General features: G+C 52.1%; 1 long non-coding RNA gene across 3 annotated transcripts in view; it reads left to right on the forward strand.

Moving 5' to 3' along the window:
* Positions 1–394: 394 nt before the first annotated feature.
* The window catches only part of LOC122693722, a 63,501-nt gene continuing 45,837 nt past the window's right edge, over positions 395–18,058 (forward strand). Inside the window, exons 1-4 of one of the 3 annotated variants that reach the window (XR_006340986.1) lie at positions 395–1,508; positions 6,909–6,992; positions 7,119–7,456; positions 13,765–13,825. This is a non-coding gene — a long non-coding RNA (uncharacterized LOC122693722). Of the gene's footprint in view, positions 1,509–6,908; positions 6,993–7,118; positions 7,457–10,283; positions 10,786–13,764; positions 13,826–18,058 lie in introns of those variants that run through there. The other 2 variants (XR_006340985.1, XR_006340987.1) reach the window with 2 other exon arrangements.

An 18,058-nucleotide genomic window follows, 5' to 3' on the forward strand; every position in this document is an offset into this window, starting at 1 on the left:
TGTGGGGTCATCACACCTTGTTTATGGGGCTTCCCATGTGGCACTTGTTGTAAAGAACCTGCCTGCCAATGCAGGAGACATAAGAGACACAGGTTTGATCCCTGGGTCAGAAGATCCCCTGGAGGAGGGCATGACAACCTCTCCAGTGACAACACTCCAGTGTTCTTGTCTGGAGAATCCCATGGACAGAGGAGCCTGGCAGGCTACAGTCCACTGGGTCGCAAAGAGTTGGACACGATGGAGTGACTTAGCATGCACACCTTGTTTACAGATGAGGAAGCCCGTGTTACACACACCAAACACTCAGGTTTTCTTAGAATCCCTTCCCTGTGTTGTGTTAAAGGTGGACGTGGCGATGGAATAGTGATAGGCTTGTGAAGTGGACACCATGGTCATGGTCAGCTTGAAGATGAAGAGACGGGTCTGGCCGTGAAGTGACTTCATGGAAGGCAAGGCAGGGCCCGAACGGTCAGTGGGCCCAGAGTCTGGTCCCATTTGGGGCTGGACGAGCGCTGTGTGGATACTGGGGTGTTGCGTGGGATTTGAGTCCTGTGGGACCTTCTGCTGGTCGTGTGACCTTGGGCGGGCCAGACTCTTGCCTCCAGGGCCTCCATTTTCTCAGCTGTAAAGTGGGCTCAGGGATTCCTTGGGAGGGCTTCCTGCAGGACTGGAGTTACTGAGCTGGATGCAGAAAGCCTGCAGCAGCCCAGGCTCTGAAACCAAGTGGCTTTTCTTTCTGGGGTCGGGAGACCAGGGTTTACTGCACAGCTGGACCGCTCAGAGCGAGGACGGGGGGCGTGTGAAAGGCCGCAGAGGCCCTGGTCCCCATCGGGATGCTCTGACCTGACTCTCTGGATGTGGGGTCTGACATGCCGGCTTCTGGGCCAGGTAGTGAAACTCAGGTTGAGAGTCCCATCCCCAGCAACTGTCCTGATGGCAGTTGACCCCATGTAGCACGGAGGGCAGGGTGGCCAGGCCAGCTTCCGACAGAGATGGAAGGCCAAGGGTGGCGAGCTCAGACACAGCTGGGCTGGCTTCTTGGCCACTGGGGACAGGCTGGCTACACAGCTCTGGGGGCCCAGTGCAGAATAAGAACATGGGCCCCTTGTTCAAAGAGCAGGAAGCAAAACCCACAAAAAAGGCACTGACATGCAGAGCTTCTCCCTTTCTGCTGTGGTGGCTCCTCCGACTGCTGGTGTTTTTTCTTTGCTATTTAATGTGGGTCTAAGTGAAGAAAAATTATACTTTTAAGTTATTAGCGTGAATTTCACCACTCAGTTTCATGTTGTGCAACACCAGTTCAAAGCACAAATACAAGAGTGTTTATGTGCGGAATCATTGAAATTACACAACTTGCATTTGTAGTTGGTACAAATGCATTGTAACCAGAACTGTGGAAATGCTGCTCAAAAAAACGAACCCGGCTGTTTTCCTTTCACTTCTCGATACACACACATTCTTCCAAGACCCTGCCTTTGGAGAGAGGCTTACTGAAAGAAGGAGTAGTAGTAAGTTACTCTCCCTTTCCTTTGCCGCCGTTTTCGGCATCAGTAAACACGAGTCAGGAAGGTTACTAAGACCCCTTGGCTGTCTCTTTCATAGTGCCTTCCTGCTGCATGTGAAGTAAGTTCGGGTGGGAAAGGGGGCTTCTCCTGCCTGGCAACCTCCTCTGCTTACTCAATCTTAGATGCAAACTCCTCACCTTGCACTTGATTTGCTTCTTGTTGAATCCCCATGCTTAGGAGGTGTCCACTTGAACTCTGCTCATGGGGCATCGTGAAAGCTACACGGGTACCGCATAGCAACAAACAGCAGTGGACACCCATATTATATGTATCTCGTCTGCTTGCATGCGTGCTCCTTTGTCCCGAGAGACTTCACTTGACAAAACATGTTCTCAGATAAAACTATCAGGAATTTAAAGACAGCAACAGCAAAATGTTAAACCAACTGTGGGACTCTGGAGAGCATGGGGTGTGTAGACTGGACATGTCACAAGCTTGAGAAGTTGGCCCTGTTCCGGAGGACACTGTTTCCCTTTCAGAGCGGGAAACTGAGGCCCATGGAGGAGCAGGGGCCCAGGTGAGGTCATGGATGGCCAGACTGGGACCTTCCTGGACCTCAGCATCCTCCAGATTGGATTGGAGGTCATCAGATTTGCCTCACGGGGATGGGGTGCTAGTGAGGAACAGAAGCGGGATTGAGTTTGTCACTGTTTAGTCGCTCAGTTATGTCTGACTCTTGGTAACCCCAAGGACTGTAGCCTGCCAGGCTTCTCTGTCCATGGGATTTCCCAGGCAAGAATACCGGAGTGGGTTGCCATGCCTTCTTCCAGGGGATCTTCCCGATCCAGGGATTGAATCCCCGTCTCCTGCATTGGTAGGTGGATTCTTGACTACTGAGCCACCAGGGAAGCACTGGGATTGAGTTTACAGAGGTCAGTTACAATCCTGACTCCTGTAGTTCAATAAGTTCGTTTACTTATGCCTCATGTTGGCTGACTATGTTCTCTGTGCCAGGCGTGACTGACCCGATCCTAGTCCTGAGGGACTTCGGATCTGGGGGACGGGGCCCTTCTTTCAGCCTAGATTCACTGTTCGGGCCATGCCCTGCTCACACCCTGAAGCCAGAGGCCACAGCTCTCATCACCCTTTGGTAGGTGGCCAGAGGGTGGGACGTAAGTGACAGCCCCTGACCGATGTGTCATCAGAGACGGGCTGCGAATTTGCTGAGCATTTCAACAGCTCAAGAAAGGGCATTCTAGGAAGAGGTCATGACCTGGGCGAAGGCTTTGGAGTTAGAGACGGTCTCAGGGGGAAGCTGCCAAAGCCTAGAACCTGGAGGAGGAGCGGTGAAGGCAGAGGTGGAGGTTTGAGCCAGAGGCCCCAGAGGAGAGCCCCAAGGTCATGTGACTCTAAATCCCACCCCCCGCAACAGGATGATTCCTGGGCCAGGCCCCCAGCCAAGATTGCTCCTTGGAACTTGGCTCTTTGTACGGAGCCAAAGGATCCCTGACAGCCTGGCCTCATGGATGAGATGTGCCAGATTTTTCTCTTTCTTCCCCCCCTCCTCTGTTCCCTCTCTACCCCCTTCTCTCCCTCTTCCCTTCCTTCCCTTCTTCTTCCCTTCCTTCCCCCTCTCCTCCCTTCCTTCCCTCCCTTCCTCCCTTCCCTCCTCCCTTCCCTTCCTTCCCTCCCTCCTCCCTTCCTTCCCTTCCTCCTCTGTTCCCTCCCTCTTTCCTTCCTTCCCACCCCACTTCCTTCTTCCTCCATCCCTCCCTTCCTTCCTTCCCAGGCCTGGGTCCTAGAAGTTCTTCAGCTGAGTCTCTACATGAAAACAATAGCGACTTTGCTTATCCAGCTGACTGTGTGTTAAGTGCAGGGCCAAGACTGTGTGTCTTCTCCCCAGATCCCCCTTCCTCCACCCCATCATCTTAGCGATGAGGAAACAGCTCAGAGAACTGAAGTGACTCCCCCAGAGTCACTGTGAATGGGGTAACCGGGTTTAAGCCCAGGCCATTCGATGCTTCCCTGTGTGTCCGGAACCACCAGACCAGACTGCTGCAGGCCTGCCTGCTCACACCTCACTGCCTTTTCTGCCTCATCACCTCTTTTCCCTCCACCTGTTGAACTCACTGTTCAGAACCCTGCTCAGATGGCCTTTTCTTTGCTTCTTTAGGCAGCCAAACTCCTCTCCATCCCATAAATACCTGAGTACCTCTATATTCCAGGGCATGGTGCCAAGTCCTAGAGAAACACAGATGAATAAACTTCCCTAGTTCTGCGCAGGAGGAGTAAACACACACTAATGCATTGTTCCTAACTGTGAAGACATGTACGAAGGACATAAATGGTGTGCTTTAATAAGGAATGAAAGGCTGGGATTGCTCCAGGTGATGAGAGAAGTTCTTTTGAAGGGGTGCAATTTGAAAGCGCCCTCCAGGCCCAGGAACGGGCAAGTTGCAAAGGCCCTGGGGCAGGAAGTGCCTGCTGTGTGCAAGAACAGCGAAGAGGCCAGTGCAGTTAGAGCAGGGGAGAGAGGACAGGGTGGTTGGAGGTGACCCTGTGAGGCGGGCCAGCCTCACGTAGAGTCGTCCCCTGAGGCACTGTGGTTTTGGGGTTCTCTGCCTCCCTCCTGGGCCACAGGGATCAGATGAAGTCCCTCTAGTGTCCCAGGGCAGGGCCTGGCACCCAGGAGGTCAGCGGGTGGGTGACAGGCAGCTCTGCCCCCTCCCTCCTCTCTTCTGCGCAGGAACGCAGCTGGGCCATCCCCACTTTGCTGCCCCTTCCCCAGGGCACCTCCTCCAGGCCAAAGTGGGCCAGCCGGATGGGAGCGGGGCCTGAGGGGTGCTGACGCAGGACCCGGGAGGGGCCTGGGAGGCCCTCTTTTGGGCGGCAGGCACCATCTGCAGCTCATTTTTCGGTGTCATCTGCATTCTCTCTGAAATTATTTAGTTGTGGAGGTTCCAGCCAAATGCTCTGTCACGAAGCCTACAGCTCTAAAAGGAGCGTCACGGGAGCTGGTGGGCATGGGGTCTGGCCCCTCCGGGCGTCCAGCCTGCCCGGACTCCCTCTCCAAGCCCCCTCCTGCCCAAGGCAACTGCACTTTGGGAGGAGGCGGGAGAGAGCGTTGAGTCATACCCAGCCCGTGTTGGCACCGACTCCGCTTGTGCCAGGCTCCGTGCTCAGAAAGCACAGCTCAGACTCCGCGGGCGGCGGGCACAGGGCGGAGGCCGCCGTCCACACCGAGGTCCAAGCGTGCAGCTTCCAGCTCACCGCAGGGGAGCCCCGACGCTCTCGGTCAGGGTGGGTGGCTCTGCCAGGTGGAAGACAGATCTGTGGGCTCCAAGCCCTGCGACCCCCCGCTCAGGATAGGAAGGGAAGGGTCCTCTGAGGTCCTTTGCTACAACCCAGCCTTGTATAGTTGAGGAAGCGAGGTCCTTCAAATAGACGGGAAAGGGCGGAGCAGGGATTTACACTAGGAATGTCTGCTTCAGAGGACACATGATGTAACTTCGGCCGTAAAAAACAGCGAACCTTCTAAACGTGTGGGACTGGCTCGGCTCAGAGAGGACGCTGGGGAGACAGAGTCCTGCCCCAAGCTCCCCATGCGGCACATCATACCTGCCAGTGTGTCTTGAAGAGTGGGGTGCTGTCCCCTGGGCGGGACATGAGATGAATCGGTTTGAATTCCCTAGCGAGACGGCTATTTCCTCCCAGTTCCATGACATCAGGGGAAGACTCCTGTGGGTGCTAATGTGACTTTAACATCTCTTTCCAGTTCTTACTCAACTCCTGGTTTAACCAAGAAGTCCAGAACCTTCTGCAGGCTGTGCTGTCTGGCTAGAATTTAGTGGCTGTTTCCTCGGTGGCTCAACAGCAAAGAATCTGCCTGCCAGTGCAGGAGACGTGGGTTCAATCCAGAGAAGATTACTGAGATTCTCCAGAGAAGAATACTGGAGTGGGTTGCCATTTCCTTCTCCAGGGGATCTTCCCGACCCAGGAATCAAACCAAGGTCTCCTGCATTGCAGGCAGATTCTTTACTGACTGAGCTACAAGGGAAGCCCGGCCTGACGATTAGGCTTTGCCTAATGGTGATGGTGGCGAAGATGGCGTTGACGATGGTAATGATGGGATGACGAAAGTGGTCATAATGATGGTGGCGGTGATGGTGCTGGTGGTGCTGGTGACGACGATTATGATGGTGATGATGTAATGATGTTGATGGTGGTGACATGGTAATGGTGTTGGTAGTGGGGATGATGGTTACAATGATGGTGTCAGTGATCCGTGGTGGAAACAGCACAACTGTGTGCGTTGTCCCTTAGTCGTGTCCGACACTTTGCGACCCTGTGAACTGTAGCCCGCCAGGCTCCTCTGTCCATGGAATTTTCCAAGCAAGAATACTGGAGCCGGTTGCCATTTCCTAGTCCTTCCTGACCCAAGGATGGAACCTGCATCTCTTGCACCGGCGGGTGATTCTTTACCACCGAGCCACCTGGGAAGCCCACAACAGCACAAATACTCCTATTGATGAACCTTGACTTTTTTATTCCTCACCTCGTTGTTATGATTAAACCACTATCCCGTGGGGTCGACTTCATTTTTATCCCCATTTTTCAGATGAGGAAACTGAGGCTTGCCCATGGCCACCTGGCTGAAGACTAGCAGAGTGGGGTGGGGTGGGGTGGGGTGCCAGGCTGGTCTAACAGCTGAGCATAGAGCCCTGGACCCCACGCCTCCTGCTTCCAGGCACCAGGTGGCCCGGCTGTGTGTGCTCCATCCCTCCCCCAGCCCAGGAGGCCGGGGGAGCAGGTTCCCTCTTCTCTGGCCTTTGTCCTTCTCTGACCCTAGGAGTCTCGGCTTTGACGGCACAGACTGCACCTTCGGCCGGGAGCTTGTCATCCCCTTGGCACTGGAGGCTGTGGAGGTCCCCAGGGAAGGAGAAGAAGACTTTCCACAGTCCTTATTTCTTTTGTGCCAAACCCTTGCCAGTGTGAGATGAGTGTAGAGGAATTTGGTCCATGTGGATCCAATTTCTCTTGGAATATACAGCAAATGATGCTGGACAAAGGCAGGCGGCCTTGGCTAGACCTAAAATATGCGGGCGATTGCTTCTGAGATGTTTGACAACTCCAAGACTCAGCAGAACGGCCGGCAGTGCTGAGCGAGGGCAGCCGGTCCAGGCGCGAGCAACCGAACGCCACGGCTCGTCCTGTGACTGTGCCAGGGACACATGGATAGGGACCAAGATGCAGGGGGAATTCAGCCAGGCTGGGCGAGGTGCTGAGCAGGGCTGCCCAGGCACAAGAGACTCTTCCCTGTGAGAAATAGCATCACATAGTGTCAGGACTGGGGGTTTGTTTTCCTGCTGTGTAACCTGAGTGAGTCTCTCTCTTTTTTTGGAGGTTGCACTGTATTGCATGTGGAATCTGACCCCTGCTGTGGAAGTGTGGAGTCTTGATCACTGAACCACCAGCGAAGTCCTCTGAGTGAGTCTCTTGACCTTGCTTAGACTTAAGGGACTCCCTTGTGAAATGTGGGCGGGCAGAACTGGGGAGTGTCAGGCAGAACCAAAGCAAGTATCCTGTTTTTATTCGACTTCCTTTTCCTTCCAGGCATCTTAACACTTATGATGGGGGCTGCCAATCATAATCTCCCACCCACTGACTGCAGTGATTAGCTCAAGATGGGCATGTGACCCACACTGGGCCAATCAGAGCCCTCTCTGGCATAATGTCCCACCCACTGACTGCAGTGATTGGTCTAAAGATGGGCATGTGACCCACACTGGGCCAGTCAGAGCTTTCTCTGGGATTTCTTCTTTGGGGCTGGATGAAGGCTAGTTCTTTTCCTCCATGAGATGAGCTGTCCTTTGTTCTGTGGAGAGGCAGGTCTGAGAGAAAGAAGGTGCCCAGGAAAGAGAGAAGCAGATGAAGACAAAGGAAGTGTCCAGGTGAGGTTGGCATCCTGGAGGAAGACAGGTTGGCACCTGTCTTCCTCACAGAATTTTTGGTGACTAGAGCCAAGAACATCTTTTGCTTCGCTTAAGCTCAAACACAAGCTTTGGACTTGTGTTTCTGTCTCATAAGATTCAAACAGTATTGATAAATGCAAGCCTTTCCTGGCCTCCAAGGCGTCTCCAGGATTCATTTACCCTCATTGTTCCTCAGAACCACTCTCTGAGATAAGTATTAATATTCCTATTTACGGACATTAATAATCATAATCATCCCTATTTCCCAAGAACACAATGTTGTACCAGCCACTGAGCTAAGCCTCTTGTAGGAATTATCTCATTGCATCATACCATGCTCTTGGAGGCAGTGTGTATTAATATCCTCACTTTACAGATAAGGAAATGGAGAGGCATAGGGGCTAAGGGACTGCCAGCTGGCAAGTGGCAGAGCCAGACTGCAAACTCAGGTCAAGTTTTCAACCCCTTTGTTACTGGTCTGTGATGGTGGTATTGATGATGGTGAGCAGAGATTTACTGAGCACATACTGTGTGGTCAGCAATTCAGATACATCGTGTCTTTCAGTTCTCATGATGGCCCCTAAGGTCAATCCCATTTTTTATTCCTTTTATTTTATTTTGCAAGTGAGGCAAAGAGGCTTAGCAAGGTTGGCAACTTATCAGATGTCACATGGATAGAAAGTGGCGAACCCAGGTTGCCTGTGCTATTCCAAGATGGCGCACATAAGTTCTATACCAGGGGGCTGGAGGTGTTAGAAAAGACCTCAATTCATTTTCCCGGTTCCTTCCTCTCTCAGTGCCTCTTTATGATGTGGCTTTGCATCTTCTTCCATCAAGAGGCAACGTCTATTTCCATCCCTCAAATCTAGATTTGGTCATGTGACTTGTGTTAGCCAAGGACGGTGCTGAAAATGGAACTATGCCGGTTCCAAGCTGGCTTTAATGAGGGTCTGCTGGTTCTACCATTTCTCAGATTCCTGTTCAGCTTCCATGAGAATAAGTCCGGGCTAGCCTGAAGAGGGGACTCATTGGAAAGACCGTGATGCTGGGAAAGATTGAGGGTGGGAGGAGAAGGGGATGACAGTAAGATGAGATGGTTGGATGGCATCACTGCTCGATGGACGTGAGTCTGAGCAACCTCTGGGAGATGGTAAAGGGCAGGGAGGCCTGGTGTGCTGCAGTCCATGGGGTCTCAAAGAGTTGGACAGGACTGAGTGACTGAACGACTGGACAACAAAGCCTGTTGGAGCACAAGAGCCATGTGGAACAGAACTGAGTCGCCCAGGCCAGCCTCGATAAGCCAACAGCCAGCTCAGCCCCAGACCCGAGAGGAAACCCAGCCAAGCACTGGATGCCGCTGATGCTGTCATTGTTTCATCATGAGGATTTATTGGGACCAAGAGAACAGCAGTGACAGTGGCGCGCGAAGGGGAGGGTATCTTTCTTAGGCCATCGCTGGCTGTGCCTTCTTTGTGGGCGCCATAATGAAGGGCCACGAGATACCATCTTCGCCCACCCCCGCACCCACCCTTTCAGCAGCTGAGAAGGTGTGACATAGGCTTCTAGAACTGTGCCTCAGTGCCTTAATTAATAGCAGGGTTGACTCAGAAGGCCCATCCTGCCTGCCCCCGCCCCCCGCCCTCAGAGTGGAGTTTGCAGGAGTTGAGTAATTGTGTTGTTTATTGCACTAAATGGAACATTCATCAAGCAGCTTGAAGGTGCTCAGGCTGTTCCCATGGGCCATGCTCTTTGCTGAGTGTCCGCATGGGAAGCAGGCCACTCGTTGGACCTGCAAGATGGATGAGGGGGATTCTAGCTCCAACCTTCTAGATGTTTCCACATCTTCCTCTCCCCTCTTCACCAATGCCTCTCTTGTCTCCCTGTGTTATGGGACCCATTTTGTTGTTGTTCAGTCATTCAGTCCTGTCTGACTCTTCTCGACCCCATGGACTGCAGCACGCCAGGCTTCCCTGTCCTTCATTATCTCATGGAATTTGTGCAAACTTATGTCCATCGAGTCGGTGTTGCCATCCAACCATCTGGTCCTCTGTCATCCCCTTCTCCTCCTGCCTTCAGTCTTTCTCAGCATCAGGATCTTTTCCAATGAGTCGGCTCTTCACGTCAGGTGACCATAGTATTGGACCTTCAGCTTCAGCATCAGTCCTTTCAATGAATATTCAGGGTTGATTTCCTTTAGGATTGACTGGTTTGATCTCCTTGCTGTCCAAGGGACTCTCAAGGGTTTTCTCCAGTACCACAATTCAAAAGCATCAATTAATCCAGGTTCAGCCTTCTTTATGGTCCAACTCTCATCAGGACCCATTTTACAGATGGGAAAACTGAAGCCCAGAGAGGTTTGATCACTTGTGCAAATCCAGTGAGGAAGGGAAAGGGAGAGGACTTGAACTCAGATGCACCGGTGACCAGAACCAGTCTATGAGCACTAACCACCCCCACCCCACGGGCTCTCCTGGATACCAACTGGCCCCTGGATGACTTCAGGCATTTCTTCTCAGCCTCACTGATCCCTAAGAGGAGAGAGAGAGAGAAGTTGGTGGCTGTCATATTATTGATCACCAGGATGATTTGCCTAAAGTAGCAGGAAGATTCCTGAGTTCAGGACTTTAGTAAATCTCTGTAAACTTGCCTTGAGTGGCTCTGGGTGGTGAGGAGGGGGTGGCAGTGATGAGCACGGCTTTGCCAAGCGATGGGGACTTTCCACCTCACTCCTGTGGGTGGGGAGGGGGTGTCTGTCTTCCCTACACCTCATGACAAGTTGGCTATTTTTAAACTCTTCTTTTTATAGGAAAGACATGTTCACGTCAAAGCCACCACATAAGGAGCAGCCCAGGCATTCTGGGAAGTGACGATCGGGCAGACAGAGGCCTCAGGCTGACGTCAGAGCAGCCCGGTTGGCAGCTTGGGGGTGAGGGGGGGCGCTCTGATGAGTCACCTGCTCTTTGTCACGTCTCAGCTCCTCTCTCCCTGAGCCTGTCTCGGCGTTTCCTGAGGACAAGGGACCCTCCACTCCATCTTCCACCGGGAGTGCCCATCCCCACCGAGCACCAGGGCGGATGGCCCTGCCCTGCTCTGCAGCCCCAGGAGGACTCCCCCAGTCCAGCTGCACCCCCCCCAAGTCCATCATCCATCCCATGGCCGAGGACTCCTCCTGAAGACCAAATGGGGTCATGGCTTTCCCCTCACCGCTTCCCTGTCTCCCTTTACAGGTCTTTCCCTGAAAGATTTTTCTTAGAAGAATTTTGCATCTAAAAAAGAAAAATAAAAAGACCAAAGCCCTAAGTTTTCAAGTCAGGTTGCATATGTTCAAATCTTTGCTCATTCACTTAGCTGTGTGACCTTGGGGAGATTACTTAACTTCTCTGAAACTCGGTTTTCCTCATCTGTAGAATGGGAATAAGAATCATACCTGCCTTGCAGCTGTCTTGAAGGAGGTGACCAACTGTATCTTCTAAAGACGGTCACAACAGTATTTCCCATCCCTCTCCAGTCCCTTAGCAAGAGGTGGAGTCTAAATCCCCTGTCCTTGAAACTGGGTGGGCATTTGTGATTGCCTCAACCGGGTTTGATCCCTAGGTTGGGAAGATTCCCCTGGAGAAGAGAATGGCAACCCACTCCGGTGTTCTTACCTGGAGAATGTCATGGACAGAGGAGCCTGGCGGGCTACAGTCCGTGGGGTGGCAGAGTCAGACATGACTGAGCGGCTAACACTTTCACTTTCAACCAACAGAGCACAGTGGAGGAGATGCTATGACTTCCAAGGCTAGGCCATAAAAATGCCATATCCTTGTGCCTGGTTTTCTTTGGATATTTATCCTCAGAACCCAGCCGCCGTGTTGTGAGGAAGCCCAGGCAGCCTGCAGAGAGGAGACAGACTCCCTCCCCGCTGCCCCACTCTGTCCCATGTACAGGCCCAGCCCAGCTGCCGGCACACAGCGGGGGCCAACCCGCCAGCCATGCACGTGAGCCCCTTTGAAAGTTGCCCCCCCGCCCCATAGCTGAGTTGTCTCAGCTGATGCCGTGTGGAGCAGAGGTGGACTCTACCTGCGGAGCCCTGCACAGATCACAGATTCACGCGCAAACAAAATGTCACTGTGTGAAGGCACGAAGGTTTGGGGTGATGTGTAGTGTAGCAGTAGATTGCTGGAACTAGGGATGGGTGCCACAGTGCCGTAGGGGGCTTAGCCCAGGGACATGCGTGCAGTCAGCACTTTTTACAGAGAAGAAGGTGAGCACAGAGACAGTGGTGAGTTGGCCCAAGGTCACACAGCTCCTTGCAGGTTTTCCATCTGCTTCTGCTGCTTCTCTGCATGTAGAAGACATGACTGTATTCCACCTCATCCCAGGGGTGGGGCCTTAGCCCCTCTCCCCAAAGATTTAACTTGCTTCCATTGCTCAGAGCAGGGTTTATTAACCAGGCTTGGGGACCTCCAGACAGATTTGCTGCAAACCACCTCCTCCTTGGGGCTCCCCTGGTAGCTCAGCTGGTAAAGAATCCCCCTGCAATGCAGGAGACCCCGTTTCGATTCCCAGCTTGGGCAGATCTGCTGGAGAAGGAATATACTACACACTCTGGTATTCTTGGCCTTCCCTGGTGACTGAGCTGGCAAAGAAACTGCCTGCAATGAAGGAGACCTGAGTTCGATCCCTTGTGTTGGGAAAATCCCCTGAAGAAGGGAAAGGCTACCCACTCCGGTATTCTGGCCTGGAGAATTTCATGGACTGTGTAGTCCATGGGATCACAAAGAGTCAGACTTGACTGAATGACTTTCACTTTCACTTTTCATCTCCTTGACCCCCAATGGCTGCCCCTGGGAGTCGGAGCCAAGGGGTCCAGCTGGGCATTGGCAAGTGAAGGGCCCCACGGGCGGGGAGGAGGGCACCTCTTGGCATCAGCCCCTGCTTCCTGTCTGCCCGCAGCTCATACTCAGAAGCACGAGTTGCTATGAGAAAGGACCTGGGTGACTCTTTCCTCTTGGCATTAATAATACTGTTAATTAAGCGGCCAAGAGAAGAACACGGCTGGCGCCAATGAGAGGACAATGGTCTGAAAAGGGAACAGAGAGACGCATCAACAGCTTCCCATGCAGGGCTTTCAAAAGAGCAGCTGTGGGGAGAGGGCAACGGAAAACAGCAGGGACGTCGCCAGAGTGGCGAACGCGGCGCGGACAGGCAATGCTGCAAGGGACCCGTGCCAGCTGCCCAGCTGTGCTCCTCCCTGGCACCCCGGCCTGCCCAGCCAGACAAGGGCTTCTCTGGAACTTCTGGAGAGGCTGGGTGAAGCAGGCAGCCAGAGGATACCAGCTGGTCCCCATGGGCTTCTCACTGGACCTTCTTTAGTTGCCATTTCCTCATCTGCAAAACAGGTTCAGCTAAATCTCACCTCTTCTTCCATGCTGATGTTGATTGGAGGTGGCTGCCTGGGCTGTTAACTTAAGAATATAGAGACTGAATCAGGGATCTACGGCCCAGCATGCTGGAATTGATTTGTGATGTCTGCTACGGGCATGGGACTGGCAGTTGGGGACCTGAGTGCCAACCATGAATTGGATCTCCAGTGCCCATTCATTCATTCAATAAGTAGTCTTAAAAAAGCACCCCTTTTCTGTGCTAGGTTCTCCAGGGGGAATTTGTTCTTTTCCTCTGGTCTATGGAGATAAAGTGAAAAGAACTTACTTTAAGTAGGAAGAGTTAAGAAAGAGGATATACACTCTAGTCAGTCCACAAGCCTCTCTCTTTCTTTTAAAAAAAATATTTATGTGGCTCCACCAGCTCTTCATTGTGGCACGTGAGATCTTTAGCTGTGGCGTGTGGGACCTAGTTCCCTGACCAGGGATTGGATCCTGGCCCCCTGCATCGGGAGCGGGAGTCTTAGCCATTGGACCACCAGAGAAGTCCCTCCATACATCTCTAATTTGAAACACTCTCCGCACTCCACAAACATTGTCTCTCCCAGGACTCTGTGAGCTCCTGGTTGGGCCCCACACTCACTTGCACACGTCTTTCACACACATTCCCACACTCAGCCTATTCTATGCACCTACTCACAGGGACACCTAGCCCTCCAACACAGGCACACATACTCACGCCTTCAAAGATCCCTCTGGTCCTGCCCCTGCCTATGCTTGCACACACGCACCTGGAGTCACGTATCCTGCACACACACACACATGCACACACCCCATGCACACACACAGTGGCACACACAGGAGTCAGGACATTTGCGCCCTCTCAGGTGACGCGTGGTCTCATGGCCTCCTGCTTTCTAGGTCTGAGTGTCCGGCTCTGGCCCACTTGAGCTTGCTGGTGCCACACCGCAAAGGCACGCTGGTGAGTCTGCTTTTTTTTTTTTTAATTTTTAAAATTTAAGTTTAGTTGCTTTTACAATATTTCAGGTATACAACAGAGTTGTTGTTCAGTTGCTCAGTCATGTCCGATGCTTTGCGACCCCATGGATCGCAGCCCACCAGGCTTCCCTGTCCTTTACCATCTTTTGGAATTTGCTCAAACTAATGTCCATTGAGTCAGTGATACCATCCAACCGTCTCATCCTCTGTCATCACCTTCTCCTCCTGCCTTCAATCTTTCCCAGCATCAAGGTCTTTTCCAATGAATTGGCTCTTTGCATCAGGTGACCAAAGTGTTGGAGCTTCAGCTTCAACATCAGTCTTCCCAGTGAATATTCAGGGTTGATTTCCTTTAAGATTGACTGGTTTGATCATCTTACTGTCCAAGGGATTCTAAAGAGTCTTCTCCAGCACCACAGTTCAAAAGCATCAATTCTTTGGTGCTCAGCCTTTCTTATTGCCCAGCTCTCACATCCGTACATGACTACTGGAAAAACCATACAGCAAAGTAAGTTGGTTTTTATTTTATTTTATCCCAAGCTGCACAGCACGTGGGATCCTAGTTCCCTAGTTCAGGCCAGGGACTGAAACCACACCCCCTGCAGTGAAAGCATGGAGTCTTAACCACTGGACTGCCAGAGAAGTGTCTGGTGGGTCTGCTTGAAGCCTTCCTCGGAGCCCCCCAGGAGCCTTGATGCTGTGGTGCCTCCATAATTGGCAGCACGGGGTGGATCGATCAGCCTCTGTGTACACTGGCCACAGGAAACATAATTAACGGTGTTTGGGATCCGTTAATTGCGCCAGTTAGGAATTCCAAACAACCTAATTGGGGACTTGGCTTCTGAGTGTGTCTTCACCTTGATAGAGTGTAGGAGACTGGAACTACCTGCAGAGGGTGATTGATGTGGGTCAGCAGCCAGCAAACCCGGACTCAGGCTCCTGGCAGACAGAAAGCCTGTCTGTTGCCACAGGAGGGAGTGGAGGTCAGTGAGGTAGGGGAGGAGAGGCTGCCTTCTCCAGGAAGTCCTCCTGGATTGCCACAGTCCCCACCAGCAGCCTCTGGAATCTCCCCACATCCCAGTTCAGCTTGTGGCCTCCTGCCTGTGATTCGAGGTTGTTTTATGTGAATTTGAGTTGCCTCTCTTGTGGTCAGAGGCCTGTCCACAAAACCCCTTCTAGGAGACTGTAGCCTACGTTACCATTATTGCTGTTGCTATTATTTACCCTTGTCGTCAATCTAGTCATTGCAACCGGTCAGCAGCTTTTATATGTTTATCTTCTTTGTGGAATAGGATTTCTTTTGTCCTAAGCTTTTTAAAAGCTCAGGTCTGAGGAAATAAAAAAAATCAATGTGGCAGTCTTAATGGCACTGAGCAAGGTGATCACCGAAAATGTTTTGAGCTTCTTAACCTCTGATACATGACTCTCTCTCTAAAAAAAAAAGGAAAAAAGAAAGAAAAACTGCAACGTGAGTTTTGTAGTCATCTCATGCATAATCAAACCAGTCAATCCTAAAGGAAATCAGTCCTGAATATTCATTGGAAGGACTGATGCTGAAGTTGAAGCTCCAATACTTTGGCTACCTGATGCGAAGAACTGACTCATTGGAAAAGACCCTGATGCTGGGAGGGATTGGGGGCAGGAGGAGAAGGGGACGACAGAGGATGAGATGGTTGGATGGCATTACTGACTCGACGGACACGAGTTTGAGCAAGCTCCGGGAGTCAGTGATGGACAGGGAAGCCTGGCATGCTGCAGCCCATGGGGTCACAAAGAGTCAGACATGACTGAGCAACTGAACTGAACTGAACTGAATATGCATATATAAGCTCCTGCATCTTTAACCTTCTCTGAGATGCTATTGCTGCTACTCCATGCATTCCCCTCAGTGCCACCAGGCCACTGGGCACCTAGGATGGGCATGGGGCCCACTAGGGCTCACCCAGCCAGGCAGTGCTCAGAGGAGATCCAGGCCTCAGTCCCCAGCTCCAGAAGCTGCCACAATCCTGGGGGCCTGGTGGCTCCCTCGGGGGCCCTGTTCTCTGCCATCTCCTGCTTTACAGGCTCTGTGAGGGCAGCTCTGGCATTGAGGGGCATCAGCGGGTGGGTTTAATGTGCCCGGGCGATTCTCAGAGCTCTCATGCTGGTAGCCATAATTTCCCCGCTAAATTATGGCCATAAATTTCCTCAAAGAGATAGGTCCCCAGGCAGGTTGGGTGGGTTGATGCTGGTATCACTGAACCGAGTTCAGTCTTCTGTCCTAATTAAATGGCAACTCGGGCCTGAGAGCTGGGCCCTGCTGCCCCCGGAGCCCCATATGCCTGGGCATGAAGGTGGCGGGACGGGCAGTCTGTGATGGCATGGGCAGGGGAGGGAGGCTCTGGGGTGTGTGTGTGTGTGTGTGTGTGTGTGTGTGTAACCAGGAGTCTCCATTCTAAGCATCAATTCTGATCCCACCTGCGGTGAATTGAATGGCGGATCCCCCAAAGGTGTCCTTGGAACCAGTTCACAGCACTATTTGGAAAAAGAGTCTTTGTAGATGTAATTAGGTTAAGCGTCTCCAGATGAGATCAGCTTGGATTAAGATGGTGGACCCTAAATCCAATGACAAGTGTCCTCAGAAGCAGAAGGAGAAGTGACACAGTGGAGGAGGCCACGGGAAGACGGAAGCAGATTGGGGTGTTGCAGCCTCGAGCCAAGGAGCCCCCGAACCCCCAGAAACTGCAGGAGGCAAGAGAGAGATTTCCCCTAGAGCTTGCAGCCCTGCTGACACCATGATTTTAGACTTCTGGCTTCCAGAAGAGTGAAAGAACGAGGCCTGTTGTTTTAAGCCATGGGACACTGAGAGATGGCAGTGTGACTTTGGGCAAGTTCCTTAGCCTCTCTGAGCCTCGTTTCCTCCTCTGGCAGGTAGGGTTCATGTCATGCCCTTTTCCCAGGCTAGGCGTAGGGCACGGTTCAAGGATACCTGCAAAATGCCCATCAGAGCCTGTGATTGGCGCTGGGATGCTTCCAGGACATGGCCATGGGCAAGGGCCTGTGAAGTGGGGTCACTGGGCTTGGGGGGCACCAGCCACAGCCGTGCTTGGGAAGGGCTTCTGTAAACTGTGACTCAAGCACGTGCTCATGACTAGCCGTCCACAGAGCGCCCCCACTTGCCCTGAACAGAGCCCCTGGGCTGGGGTCTCCCCTATACCCACACTCACCTTCCACTCACAAGTCTCCCCAGTTCCAGTTTTGCCAACACCCACATTTATTCAGTGCTTTGCTTTCTGTCAACTCATTCTTTCCACTCCAAGGAGTGTATTTACAAAGGACATTTTATACGGCTGCAGTGAATGGGAAGTGCGTTCCACTTGCCCTAAATAGTAGGCGCCCTTCAACCAAAATGCAATGAAAACAGAGGAGAGTGATTCTCTGAGAATTCCGGCCAGGCATTGCAGTCCACAGAAGGCTCTGAGCCCTGCTGGATTTTTGTTAAAAAGAGGGTAGCCAAAGCGGAGGCGTTAAAGACACATCGACACCAAACCGAGACTGTCTTCTTAGAAATTGGGCAAGTGATCAGAAAAGAGGCAATGTTTTCTTTAGGTAATTCTTAATGCTGGGTCCACACATATTCCTAAAATCATCTCTCGGGGTGCTGCCCCCCCCACATAGCGTGGGAAACCATGCTCTCCTCCAATCCTCTCCCCTGTTTCTTCTCCTGGAAGACTGAGGCCAGGGTGGGTGGTGGGATAGACTTAGCTGAGATCAGAGTTAATAGAAAAATTACCACTAGAATCTGGATCTTTTAATTCCTGACCCAAGGCTCTTTCTTGTTGTTCAGTTGCTCAGTCATGTCCGACTCTGCGACCCCATGGACTGTATCATGTCAGGCTTTCCAGTCCTTCACTATTTCCCGGAGTTTGCTCAAGCTCATGTGCATTGAATTGGTGATACCATCCAACCATCTTGTCCTCTGCTGCCCCCTTCTCCGCCTGCCTTCAGTCTTTCCCAGCATCATGGGTCTTTTCCAATGAATCGGCTTTTTGCATCAAGCGGCCAAAGTATTGGAGGTTCAGCTTCAGCATCAGTCCTTTCAATGAATATTCAGGGTTGATTTCCTTTAGAATTTATTGGTTTCATTTCCTTATTGTCCAAGGGACTCTCCAGAGACTTCTCCAGCACCACAGTTCGAAGGTATCAGTTCTTCAGCGCTCAGCCTTTTTAATTGTCC

The sequence above is a fragment of the Cervus elaphus genome, chromosome 5, assembly GCF_910594005.1.
Source record: "Cervus elaphus chromosome 5, mCerEla1.1, whole genome shotgun sequence".
Classification (NCBI taxonomy): Eukaryota; Metazoa; Chordata; class Mammalia; order Artiodactyla; family Cervidae; genus Cervus; species Cervus elaphus.